Raw genomic sequence first — 14,762 nt, forward strand, 5'->3', positions numbered from 1 at the left:
GGTTCGACAGGCACCCCTTCCTCGCTGGGAGGCCAACCCCAGCCGGGCCTTCGCCGTCTTCCATGTCCAGCGTCTCAGGTCCTCCCACCGTTTCTAACAGTGAGCGCTCTGCCTGCCGTAGACCCCCAGGGTCCTCTCGTCCTTGGCGATGGCACGCCATATACCATTCTTTTGATGGGTGCTGACCTGCAGAGAAAGGCACACAGGAAATGGTATCAGTCAGACCGTCCTGTCTGTTACACTTATGGCCCACCATACCCTTTCACATCGCCATTTACACACATGGCCCAGCACACATGCGGTACACCGCCCAGGGGACATCCGCCCCCGCATGAGGCCTTCACATACACCACTCCATGCATTCATGCCACATGCACCGTGCTCACAGTGTACTCATCTGTTGGTCTGGAGGCCCATACAGCAGTCCGAACTGGGGTATGACCCCATCCACCAGTCGCTCCAACTCCGCCGAGGTGAAGGCAGGGGTCCTTTCCCCAGTCACACGAGCCATGGAAGCTTCCAGACACAGGTCACAGCAGCACATGCAGTGTAGTTCCTCTCCTATGGAAGGTCAGGCACCAAGTGAGTGATCAGATAGAAAATGGTGGTAACGTCCGTGGCAGTGCATACCGTCACCACTGGCGTACATCGCCATTGGCCACTGTACCCCCATAGGGCCCAATGTTAACCAACGAGGAGCTACACGGCGGTTCCCGAATGCCTCCCGCAATGGCGCACAACATCAACGGAATTACCTCACTTCCACCTGTCCCTCCACACAGGACAGGTGGAAGCCATTTCAGGGGGGGGGCAGGACCTAAATAATAACTGCATCCAATTTTTAGGACATACAGGACAAATACCACTTAGCCATTACAAATTAACATCATGCATTGTACTGTTGTGGCGCCGATGTTCAGTTTGTGACTGGCTCCTCACTCTTTTGTCCCTTAGATTGGAAACGTTGCGGATGAATAGAAGATGGAGACATACCCCGTGTACAGACCCCTAGTGGACTTGGCAACAATGGAAGACAGGCACATTATCCTCACCTATAGACTTGACAGGGCCACAATCACAGAGCTATGTGCCCAACTGGAGCCTGACCTGATATCTGCTATCCGTTACCCCACAAGGGTCCCCCCTCTTGTGCAAGTCCTATCTGTGCTCCATTTCTTGGCAACTGGTTCTTTCCAAGTGATAGTAGGCTTGGCAGCAGGAATCTCACAGCCAATGTTCTCAATAGTGCTGACAAGAGTGTTCTCTGCCCTGATTAAGCACATGAGCAGCTACATTGTATTCCCCCAGATGGAGGATTTGGCCACAGTGAAGGCTGACTTCTATGCAATGAGACATATCTCCAACATAATTAGGGCAATTGATGGAATGTATATTGCATTTGTCCCCCCCCCCCGGCAAAATTAACAGGTGTACAGAAATCGAAAGAGTTTCCACTCCATGAATGTCCAGATGGTGTGCTTGGCGGACCAGTACATCTACCATGTCAACGCTAAGTGTTCTGGGTCAGTGCATGATGCCTTTATCCTAAGGAATAGCAGCATCCCAAATGTGGTGGCCCAACTACAGAGGCACCGTGCGTGGCTAATAGGTGAGCCCTAGGTCCCACCCAGTAGAAGTTGGTGTATGGGTATGGTGTGGGTCATATAGGATAGTGTGTGGCTAAATGTTGTCCCTCAATATTTGCAGGTGATTCATGTTACCCCAACCTACCATGGCTTCTGACCCCTGTGAGGAATGCCAGCACAAGGGCAGAAGAACGTTACAATGAGCACATGGGTGAACAAGAAGGATAATCAAACTGACCTTTGGCCTCCTGAAGGCTAGGTTCAGGTGCCTCCATCCAACTGGGGGAATCCAGTGCTACTCACCCAAGAAGGTCTGCCAGATAATTGTGGCATGCTGCATGTTGCACAACCTTGCCTTGAGACGCCTTGTGCCTTTTCTGCAGGAGGAGGAGGCGGGAGATGGCCGTGTGGCAGTAGTGGACCCTATGGACAGTGAGGATGAGGAGGCAGAAGATGAGGATGAGGACAACAGAACTGCAGTGATTCGACAGTACTTCCAATGACACACAGGTAAGACAGTGTTACTTCACATTTCATTGTCATTATTTAGATTATCTGTGGCACTTTCACTCTGTTATTTCCCACTTCTATGCTCCTTCGCTGCACCCTTGGGCAACTCATTTTGCAGATGTTGGTGCCCCATTATCGCTGCTGGAGTGATCACTGCAGCCAACTACAGGTCTTTCCTACTTGAACATTACTGTGCATTTGAATTGCAATGTTTGAACCTGTTTAAACGAATACATACTAAAATAAGTTTGACATACTCCATACTTGTATTTTTTCTAAGGGTGTTTACTTAAGTGATAAGAAGTAGCGCTGCAAGTACATTGGAATGGGGTGATGATGGAGTAAAGTCCAGGGTATTGTTCCACTCTATTTGTAGCACAGGTGCATTGTCCATGGGGACATAGGAAGGGGAGCAATGACAGTTCAAGGTGGACAGGGTGACAGAGCGGAATACAAGAGTGACAATCAGGAGAGTCTAATTTCCTGGCAAGGGTCTTGGAAATAGTCTCTGGCTCCTGCCTGGATCGTGGGGAACGTTTGCGAGGTGGTTCACCTTCTGCAGGGAGAGGGGTGCTGGTGGCCTGTTGGTCCTGTGGAGGGGCCTCCTGTCCACTAGCAGCAGCGGAGGTGGAAGGCAGTTCAGATGTCTAGCTAGTGGCAGGGGCCCGCTGTTGTGAGGCTGCCGCCCTCATAATGTTGGCCATGTATGCCAGCACCCCTGCTATGGAGACCAGGGTGGTGTTGATGGCCTCCCTGATCCCCTGGTACTGTCCCGCCTGCAGCCACCTTTTCTCCTGCACATTGTCCAGGATCTGGCCCAGCTTATCCTGGGAATGTTGGTAGGCTCACAGGATCACTGCAAGTGCCTCCTGGAGAGTTGGTTCCCTGGGAACTTTTTATTCTATACATTTGTCCTTTTTATCACAATGTGGTTTGGTATAGTATTTTGGCACAGGCTTTAATGTGAATAAGGTCGGACATTTTAGATGAATTTCATGAATGAGGGTAGCTGATAAGAGATCTGAATGCGTTGATGCAGAGCGAAGGGGTGGATATATAGATAACTATAACAAATTTAATAAGTAAGAGAAACTATGACAATATATGATTTTGGTATATGTTCGTGAATTTACGTAAACGAATGGTATGAAATTTAGAGAGTGGACTCTTGATCTATGATCAGTGGTGATTGTGAATATATAGTAAGGTTCATACAATAATAATATAGTCAATTCATTAAGCACATCAACATGTTTATATCAGTAATGAATATTATAAAATGAAAAACGGTTTGTCTAAAATGAACTTGTTAGCCCTAACGATCTAATCTGTTAATACGCGAGAGTGAGGTATATGCTAAGATGGCGCCCATGAAAGAACGAAGTTGCGATTGATTTTTAATCCATCATTGCTGTTCATGTATCAGGTGTGTGTATTTCACAAAGAGGTGCACGTAAAGTTATTGTGTGAGCAAGGCCGTAGGTACGGCCTAAACGCATCACAAAGGAGAATAAAATCTTTCCTGGATTACCGTATCCATGCCTGAGTGGGTGTTTTATACGTTTTTGGATTTATAATTTTAGTGCTCTTTGGGAGCAGTGGTCCATCACGAGCTGGAGTGTGAGTTTTATATATATATACGTATATATATTTATATATATATATATATATTACTTATTAGCTCTCCACTGGTAGTTATATAGTTAGGTTAGCTGTTCCATTAAAAAACATTTTTTTGTGTTGCTAATAAATTTAGCACCATTTGCCCGATCTTCACAAAACCTTCTGAAAATGTGCTCCTTTTTTACCAGTTTGTGCATGAAAAGTTTCGGGTGATACGTCAAATGGAGGCTGAGAAAAAAGGGGTCCCAAAACACAAAATGCACATGCATTTTCCACAGACTTCTTTAGACAAGTTTATAGCAAAAACTGCTGAACCGAATTACACCAAATTTGACAGGAGGCTAGAGCTTTGTCTGAAGATTGTGCTTTTTGTAATTTGGTGTAAATCTGTTCAATAGTTTTCTAGCAATTACTGAAAAAAATAATGGTATACCTGAACCTTTGGATCCACAAGAGGCTCGAGAGAGAGAGAGTCTCACTGAAGCGCCAGTTTAAATTTAGAATGCTCTGATTGCTCCAGGGAGCCTTTTTCCCCTTGGGCCACCTCCCTCCTGTGCGAGCCAGACTGCCACAGGAGTGAGTGCTCTGATTGGCTGCCAGCAACAGGAAAAAATGTTGCTGCCAGCCACTACAGGACTCTGGGACTTAGGGCCAGATATAGGAAACGTTTTGCAAAATGGGAATGTGACTCGCAAATAGGAAGGGGTGTTCCTAATGACCACTGCCTACTCTGAAAAAAAGAAACCAAATGGTTTCATTTTCACAAGTGTATTGCAACTCGTTTTCCTTTAAGGAAAACGGGCTGCAATACCAAAAAAAAACTAAACTGCTTTATTGAAAAAGCAGTCACAGACATGGTGGTCTGCAGTCTCCAGCAGGCCACCATCCCTGTGAGTGCAGGGAATCGCAAGGGGGTCGCAAATTGCGACCCACCTCATTAATATAAATGAGGTCGGTCTTTGCGACCCCCTTGCGATTCGCAGATGGGATTGCGAGTCGCAGATTGCGAGTCGCTCAGACTCGCAATTTGCGAGTCGCAATCCAATTTCTACCTACATCTGGCCCTCAGTCCCTTGTTTTAAAGTTAAAAACAGAGTGACATAAGTGGGCTGGGTATGGATACTCTGCCCCCCTAAGTCCCATGGTGGGGCTTAGAGGGATTGCCCGTGGGTCCACCATAAAAATAAGTTGGCAATTTTTGCAGAAATACCGTCGGACTCCCACAATTATTTTCTAAAAATGGCAGTCTGGGGATGCATTGTTTCATTAAGGGGAGGAGAAGAGTGGTGCCCCTCTCTGATCATCATTCAGTCCCAGGTACCCCATCCCTCGGGCCCGAATCATTAATCTGGGTAGAGATGGTACAGCCGCCTTCTCTGAGTCACCCCTTGGGATGAAATGTTCACAAAAGGGGAGGAGGACTACATAACCACCACCCCGCACCCCTAAGCCATAGTGAGCCCAAGAGACCCCATCTCCCAGGACCTGATTCATAAAATATGGGGAATATTCTGGAGCAATATTCTGCCTTAGAACTCCGACAAAAGCAGGGAGACTTGTGTTTGCTCCCACCTGATGGGGGCATTTTGAAACTCCTGCCAAACTGTAGAAAGCCAAAGTCTTCTCTCAGCTGGCAGGAGCTTTAAAAAAGCTTGCAGAAGCTGGGAGCAGACTTTTGATATGTTTCCGTGCCCGCACTGATGCGGACAGGGATATATCAACTTATTATTCCCATGTGGCGAGAGCAACATAAATAGTTGCCTCCTGCTGGCGCGAATGATGCCAGGTCCCACAGCATGCTGGGAATTGGCTGGAGTCATGGGGTTCTGGGGCTCTCCCACAGCCCCAAACATCTATAGTAAGTGCCCTGGGTGGGCACCAAGATGCGGGTCCTCAGAGCCAAAAAAGGCATGGGGACGGGGCTGCAGGCCCCCCTTCCCTTTAACAAAAATGGCCACGTGGGATGGGGTCCCCAGGACCTAATGAGGCTTAGGGAGAAAATATGTAAGAGGGAATGGAGTCACCAGGGCCTAATGGGGCTTGGGGAGTAGGGCAACTCAACGCCTCTCCCTTTTAAAATGAAATATAGTCCACCTTCTCCCTTCTAATTGCTGCGGAGTATGCAAAGGTGCCAAATTACCTACAAGCTTCACCCGTTTGGCCTTGCCACTTCCACATTGGAAGTATGCAGCGGTATTTCCACCATTTTACAAGCTGATGGACAGTTGTGTTTTCTGTACAACTGCACTTTGCAAAACAATGTGAAATCTTTGATGAGGTGAATGCATCATTGATTTATTGGACCGCAATCTCCTCTATAGTGACTTCCCAAGACAGGTGGATTCTTTCTTGTTATCTCCTGGTCTGACAGCACAGTCCACTGTTCTCCCTTTTATTTGCTGCTGAATATGCAATGGTACCAAATCTCCTACAAGTTCTGCTTATTTGACCCCACACCTTCCAGTTATTAATATACAACCGTATTCCCACCATTTTCCAGACTGAGGGACAGTGTGTTTTCTTTACAATTGCACACTGAAAAACAATCTGAAATCCTGGATGGAGATGAATACATTATTGATTTATTCGAGTACAATGTCTTCTGAAGTGACTGTCCAAAATGAGTGGGTTCTTTCTTGTCTTCTGGTCTGAGAACAAAGTCCACAGTTCTCCCTTATAATTGCTGATGGACATGCAAAGGCACCAAATCACCTACAAGCTCCACCCTTTTGGCCCCACTCCTTCCACGTTAGTAGTAAGCAACAGTGCCGGTTCTGGGTGGAGTGGCCATAGGGTCTGGCCACACCCTGTTTCAAACCCCTGCAAAATTTTACTTCACGTTAAAAAAACACCCTAGATATTCATTGACAAAAACAAATGTTAAAGTAACGTTATAGTTAGGTGTAATCTGTTTTTGTTTAAAAAAAGTAGAAATTCATGAAAATAACAGAGGTTAAAGTAACATTATGGTTAGGTGAATATCTCAGTGACAACGTCAATGTTTTGAACTAAAAAAATACAGAAATTCACTAGCTATATTTAGCAAAGTCAGTTTGTTTGCAGACAGTGGAACTCTCACGAGAAATACAACACAGAGTATTAAAACGTATAGTGTACACTCTATTCAAAACGTGTCCAAAGAGCAACAATTCACTTAAGATAACCAAGGTCTGAAGGTGCTAAAGATTATACTACCTGCAGGAAGTATACTGTGGTGACAACCTTACAGACAGTCTATCTTCTGAAGCAAAACAAGCACATATACATAGGTTAGTATCTAGTGTGCACAGTCTTCTATGTTAAGTAGATATTATCATGCTGAGAGGATTCTGTCTAATAATTCAAGGCTGCTATAACACTTAATATGTAGAATGTAGAATGTTTGCCTTGCTGGAAGCTTTTTCTGCAGTACCAAAAAACTTGTGTGGAACACAATGGACACAAATAAACTCTCACCTGCACACAGTTAGTTTTTTAATACAAAAACTGACACCATGTTTAATACCTTGAAAAAAGTTATATAAAAAAGTAATAAAGTAGTTACCCACCACTACGTAAACTATAAAACAAACTAACACATATTGGGTGATGTCACCAGTGATGTCATCGGTGATGTCATTTAAGTTGTCATGAGTGATGTCATAAATGATGTCATGCAACACGTCATGAGTGATGTCATGTGTGATGTCATAAGCAATGCATGGCAGGGAAGCAAGTTATAGCTAGCACTGCTAACTATAACCAGTGAATATCTGTGTTTTTTTAGTTCAAAACTAAATTGTCTCTGACAAATTCACTACTTTAACATTTGTTTTTTTCAGTGAATTGCTAAGGTTTTTTTAAACAAAACTGAATCTTTTTAACACACCTAGCTATCACGTTAATTTAACCTTTGTTTTTTTCAGTGAAGAAAAAATATATATCTGATATACTGATATTTTTATTAACGTTATAAAAGTTGTATGAGCAATGTAATATCTGGAGTAAGTATAGGTTCATGGCAAGAGTGCAAGTCATATTTACCTTAGGCCATGAGTTATAGTTAAGTGAAATAACTTTAACTGTTGAATTTCTCTAGTTTTGTGCGAGTAAATCCAGAAAATAAATATAAAGTCCCTGTAACCTTTGTTTTTTAAGTGAATTTCTATGATTTAAAAAAAAATTATATTTCCTAACTATAACATCCCTGTAACCTTTGTTTTTTTCAGTGAATTTCTATGTTTTTTTAACGCAAAGTAATTTTTATTACTGTACATTAACCAAACCACTGGCATGCACAGCCTTCAGCCATATTCAGAAGGGATGGGCCGCCGGGCCTTTCGCTAACCCCCTATAACTCCTCAACCCCACGCCGTGCACATCCAAAGGCTGTTCACAACTGGGGTTGGCCTCAGGGCCTGGCCTGTGGTCAATCCCAGTGGCCAACCCCCCAACTCCTTGCTGTACACACCCTTAGGCTGTGTGCAGTGGGAGTTGGCCACAGGGCCTGTCTCTCTGGGTGTGAGAGGGTGTCTCTGGGTGTGCAAGTGGATGTGAGAATATCTGGGTGTGAGAGGGTCTATGTGAATGTGAGAGTGGGTGTGAGAGTGTCTTTCTGGGTGTGAGGGTAGGTGTAAGAGGGTGTCTCTGCATGTGGGTGTGAGAGTGGCTCTGAGTGGGTGTGTGACTGTGGATTTGTGAATGTGTGAGAGTCTGAGTGGGTCTGTGAGTGGGTGCATGAGTATCTGAATGGGTCTGTGAGTGGGTGCATGCGTCTCCTAGTGGGTCTGTGAGTGGGTGTATGAGTTTGTAAGAGGGTCTTTTAGTGGGTGCGCGAGTGCCTGAGTGGGTCTGTGTGTTGGTGTGTGAGCCTTTGAATTGGTCTGTGAATGGGTGAATGAGTGTCTGAGTGCATCTGTGAGTGGGTGTGTGAGTGTCTGTGTGGGTGTGCCAGAAGTTGTGTGAGTGAGTCTGCCTCAAAGGAACCTCACCTGCCCTTTTATCCATCAAGAGTCCACAGCTTTGCATGAAATATCTACCCAAATGGAGTTCTTTCTGACACCTTGGGTAAATGTCCAGTATGTATTTTACACTACATCGGTGCAATGGAGCAGAAGGAAATGTCACCAGTGAATTTGTGTGCATTTGGCAATGAGATTGTTCCTTGTGCATCTTTCTCAAGAATTTGGAGAATAGACAAATCCTTCTATCGAGAGGCTAATGAGACTACAAAGACGTAAATCTCCACCAAACCAAGGTTCTTCCTATGATCTATATGAAGTAAGCACTTATTCCTTTTGTGGCGATGTCCTTATATTCCTCGGCATCAAGAACACTCAAAAATCGGTGGGAAAATCGCTTGAGGGCCCTTTGGAACCTGTCCATCATCCTGGCAAAAGGGGAGGGGAGACATATGCATACTAGCAAGGTGGATGGTGCGGGGCCAAGCGGGCACATCTTCCAGTTGATTTGCACATTTGCATACTCTTAGCAATTTAAAGGGAGAAACATGGGGTGCGCGGCCCCCCTTCCCATGGCTGGTTTCATCCCGGGGAACCCCATCCCCTGGGACCTACCTTTATGAAATGGAGGAGTAGGGCCGCTTGGTCCCACTACCTGGGCTGATCTCAGCCCCAGGGACCCCATCACCCGGGGCATGTCCTTCACTAAATAGAGGATGGTATTTGTAGCTTGGGGCCCCCATCCTCCGGCAAAAAAGTGCATTTCCCATGTTAATTCCTATGGGACTTTTGAACACATCTACAGCCCGAACCACTGTACGAAATTACACCAAATTTGCCAGAAAGGTAACTTTCAGTATGCAGATTAAGGCCCATATTTATACTCAGTTTGCACCGAATGAGCATCATTTGTTTTTACGCTAATTCCAAATTTATACTTTGGCGCTAGACACATCTAGCACCAAAATTATGGCGTTAACGTCATTTTCTGGATGTGAACACCTACCTTGCGTCATTGAGATACAAGGTAGGCATTCCCATCCAGAAAAGGATGATATTGCTTTTGCGCCATATTCATCCCCCGTGCTAAAATCCAGCATGGGGGCCTTAAATAATGGTGCTAAGCTTGCTTACCGCTATTATTTAATGCCTGGGTATGGGCAGGCGTAAGGGGACCTGTAGGCATATTTCCATGGTCAGAGACCATGGAAAGTGACCACAGGTGCCCTTCCCTGGCCCCAGGGACACCCCCACCCACCCTCACCCACACCAGAGGGACACCACAGGATGGGGGACCCATCCCAGGTAAGTCCAAGTAAGTATATCTTTTTTTCTATTTTACCCTCCTCAGGGCAGTGACTTGGGGGCCCCTGCACGGCACTGGCCCCAGTGGCCATACCCAGGGGGCATGTGTCCCCTGGGCATGGCCATTGGGGTGGTGGACATGGCTCCTATTGTTACTAAGACAGGAGCCATGTCCATGGGAGTTGTGCGCCAGAAAATGGCGCTACACTTCTTAGAGACAATTTTTCTGCCTCTGAACAGTGTAGCACAATAATTTGGCGCACAAGCCCTGGTTTCTCCTACACATCCCCCGCCCTGTTAGCGTCCTTTCCAAGGACTCTAACAGGGCATTAGTGCCGGATAGCGCTATTCCATAAATATAGCACCTGGCCTGCGTCTTGGAATTTTGCGTGAAAATGTATAAATCTGGCCCTAAGTTGTTTGTTATTTGGTGTAAATCTGTTCAGTGGTTTAAGAGAAATTAAAGGAAAACCAAATTTATATATCTAGAGGCGCAAAGGCTTCATAGATGCTCCCCTTCTCGTGCAGAGATCTGATTGGCTGCCAACACTTCAACCAGGAAGTTTTGGCAGCCATTTTGAGAATCGGGTTCATCCAAGTCTCAAAGAAAATGAAAAGAAAAGGGGGATAGGGTACTGTTTCTCTACCCCTGTAGTCTTGGTGCAGGGGTCCACCAGGGCTAAAAAGCATTTTTTTTCTCATTAAAACCATGGCCAAAATAGCGATCTTCACTGTGATTTAAAAAAAAGAAAAGCAAGCATGGTCTCTCACGCTTGCTTTAAATTGTGCCCCAGGTGACCAGATCCCAAAGGCATTGCAGCAACATAGGAGGGGGGTGCATGAGGCCCCTCTCCTAGGCCTTAAAAAAGCCCCGGGGACCACCACCTCCCCGGGGCTATGTGCTAAAAAAATGAAAAGGGCCATGCGGTCCCCCACACCCCAGAGACCATCACCTCCCCAGGGCTTATTAATTATATATATAATGGGGGTTCCTGCAGACCCGCCTGCACCACGAGGACCACCACCTCCCTGGTGCAACATACAGATGAAATAATGGGACCACCCCGGGCCTCAGGGACTGCCACCTCCCCGGGGCTACAAAAAGATATAAGAGGGGATCCATCACTGACCCACAGCCACGGGAACCCCCAACTCCCTAGGGCAAAATTTAAAACAAGGAGGGTGGCCACATGGCCCTCCTCTTGGAGCTAAACAGGGCCCTGGGGACCTCTATCCCCAGGGCTTGCTCCTGCTACCTCCTGAGGTGCTTTTGCTTGGCGGGAGCTGCCCAAAATTAACTATAACTCATGCCCTCACCATGCACTGTTAATTATCCCAGATATTACAGCACTCATGACATATTTAATAACATCACTACAATATTTGTTGTAATACTATTAATAAAATAATGTGCATGGTGGGGCGTGAGTTATAGTTTCCTTAGGGCACGTGTTATAGTTACTTGATGTTAGACCTAGCATCCTTGGCGGGATCTCCCCTAACTTTTTGCCTCTGCTTCCCAGGTTGTTGCTGTGTGCTGGACTCAGTTTTTGCTGTTTGTGTTACTCTGAGCACTTTACCACTGCTGGCCAGTGCTAAAGTGCAAGTGTTCCCTATATGAAATTGTATGTGTAATTGGCTTTTCCACGATTTGACATATTGGATTTACTAGTAAGTCTCTAGTAAAAAGCACTCGAGGTGCCCATGGCCTGTAAATCAAATGCTACTAGTGGGCCTGCAGCACTGACTGTGCCACCCACGTGAGTAGCCCTGTAAACATGGCTCAGGCCTGTCGCAGCAGTGTCTGTGTGTGCAGTTTTAAACTGCCAATTCAACTTGGCAAGTTTGCCCACTTGCCAGGCCTAAACTTCCATTTTTATATGTGTAAGGCACCCCTAAGGTAGGCCCTAGGTGGCTCCATGGGCAGGGCACAGTGTACATTAAAGGTAGGACAGCTACATGTCCAAACAGTGAAATACTGGCAAATTTGGTTTTCACTGTTGCAAGGCCTATGTCTCCATAGGTTAACACGGGGGCTGCATTTAAATATTCTTAAGGTGCAGCTTCTCTTTGAGAGCAGATAGAGGGGTGGAGTTTATGGTCTCTGAACTCACAATTTAAAAAATACATCTTTTTGTGAAGGTGGTTCTTAGATTGTTAGTGTGAAAATGTCACCTTTAGAAAGTAGACATTTTCTTGCTTAAACCATTCTGTGACTCTGCCTGTTTGTGGATTCCCTGTCTGGGTCAGACTGACAATTGGGCTGTTTGTCAATCTCCTCTAGACAGTGACACAAAGGGAGCTGGTGTGTAGCCTGCATATCCCGATGAGCTCTCTTGGCTAGAGCGGAGGGAGGAGTGGTCACTTATACCTGAATGGGCTGTGCCTGCTCTCACACACTGCAGTCTCTAACCCCTGGTGTGTGTCTGTGGCCTGTCATGGGCAAGGCAGGATCCTGTAAACAACAGAGACTTTTCTTTGAAGTTGGGCAAAGACAGAAAGGGGTATAAGTAGTGGACCCAAAAGTGCAGGCTTTACATTTCTTCAAGATTTGCTTCTGGAACCAAGAGGAGCCTCTGCCAAGGAGAAGAGCTGAAGAGCTGAGGAGAAGTGCTGCCCTGGCCTGTGACTGTGCTTTGCTGGACTATCCTGCAGTTGCTGCTTCAGCCTGAGGAAGGGAATGAAGGCTGGACTTTGTGGTATATTCCTGCTTGAGAAGAATCTCCTAGGGTTTGGAGTGAGCTTGTCCTCTGTTCTGAAGTCTCAGAGGCACCAAATACTTCCTCTGCCAGCACCTGGACACTCTGCTGAGACTCCTGCCCTGCCAAGTGGTGCCTAATCCAGTCCATGGGCCTTTGAAAGGAGAAGCTAGTGGAAAATCAAGAAGATCCAAGGAAACCGACTTTGGACAACTCTGGATTGACACCGCTGCTGAATCCTGTGATGCCGCCAGCAACCAAAGCTGTGGTCCTCACTGGAGTGCGACGACCCCGCAGGCCCGATGCAGCTACAGCCTCGTTGAAGTCTGCAACCCTGTGGAAGTCGCCGCACCACATCTGAACACTGGAATTCGACTTCCCCGGAAGTACTCAGATCCAACGGTTCGTACCGATGCCTCCTCACCTCCGCTGCTCCACAGCAAGGACCCAAAACTTCTTTGTGACGTCTCCGCAGCACCGGAACTGATGCCGCCTCGGATCCAATAATGCCGTAATCCCTGACTCCGTGCATTGGCTTGTTTCATCATTTTCACAACGTACTGTACCTTGTGGTCCATGCGACTTCGTGACCGGTGCCATTGGCCTCGGATTGTTGGTAAAGATTCCGTCACAAAGCAGTAATATCACCAATTCTAAGCATTTGTGTTTCCAAGAGCTATATTGAAGTTTAATCTCTTATAAATTCATAACTTTGATTGTGTATGTTGAATTTTTGTTGTTTTGGACTTGTTTTGCTCAGATTAATATTGGCTATTTTTCTAACTTGGTGCTGAGTCCTTTTATAGTGTTTTTACTGTACTACTGTGTGTGTTGGTACAAATACTTTAAACATTGTGTCTGGGTTAAGACTTTCTGCTCCTGCCAAGCTACCAAGCTGATGAGTGGGGGTTAATCGCGTGTGTTTCTTCTGTGCCCTGACTAGAGTGAGGGTCCTTACTTGGACAGGGAGTAACCTGACTGCCAACCAAAGAGCTCCTTTCTAACACTTGAATTAAAGATACCTGCTGAATGTCTATGGTTTTGTACATTTAAAATGTAAGTCTAATTATGATGTCCCTGTGACATTTTTTTTTTTTTAAAGTGAATTCTTATTTTTTTAAATTCTACTTCTTCACTATAATGTTCCTGTAGCCTTTGTTTTTTTAGTGAAACATATATATATATATATATATATATATAGGCCCTCATTATGACTCTGGCAGTAAATTCTGCTTATTGTCACGCTGACAGCCGCGAACTTACTGCCGCGGTGGTGGATATCCGTTCACCATATTATGACACACACACACAAATCCACCAGAACTCAGCCACATACACAAATCCGCCAGACCAAAGGTCAGAGATTAAGTGGCGGTCCCAAAACCCATACCGTTACGCCAACAAAACAACGCCCACCACATTATGACCCACGAATCACCACGGTGGACATTCAATGTCGGTAAACCATTGGTGGTACATACCGCCGCGCTCAGAATGGACACCCATATACAAAACAGCACTACATTGGCCAATACCAAAAATACACACCTGACAACCATACACACACCACACCCACTCACCCACAGCACTATAAAACACCCACCCACATTACCCACAACAATTTACAAACAATAATTACTGCCAGGAGACTGAGAAGAAGAGCACAGAAACAACTAGACACACACAGCCATACACCCTTCACGCACTCCTCATCACACACCCCACCACATTACTCAACACACCCTCACCAACACACATCACACAACACCCATGGCACTACAAAGGCACCCCTGTTTCACTGAGGAGGAGTAAAGGGTCATGGTGGAGGAAGTTGGCAGGGTAGAGCCACAGCTCTTTGGAGCACAGGTACAGCAGATATCTATAGGAAGGAAGATGGAGCTATGGCGGAGAATCGTGGACAGGGTCAACTCCATGGGAAAGCACCCAAGAACAAGGGATGACATCAGGAAGAGGTGGAATGACCTACGGGGGAAGGCACGTTCCATAGTGTGGACCCCCACCTCCTCCCCTACAGCTCACAGCATGGGAGGAGCAAGTCTTGGCAATACTGCATCCTGAGGGACTCGGTGGAGTAGCCG

This window comes from Pleurodeles waltl, chromosome 2_1 (genome assembly GCF_031143425.1).
Source record: "Pleurodeles waltl isolate 20211129_DDA chromosome 2_1, aPleWal1.hap1.20221129, whole genome shotgun sequence".
Lineage (NCBI taxonomy): Eukaryota > Metazoa > Chordata > Amphibia > Caudata > Salamandridae > Pleurodeles > Pleurodeles waltl.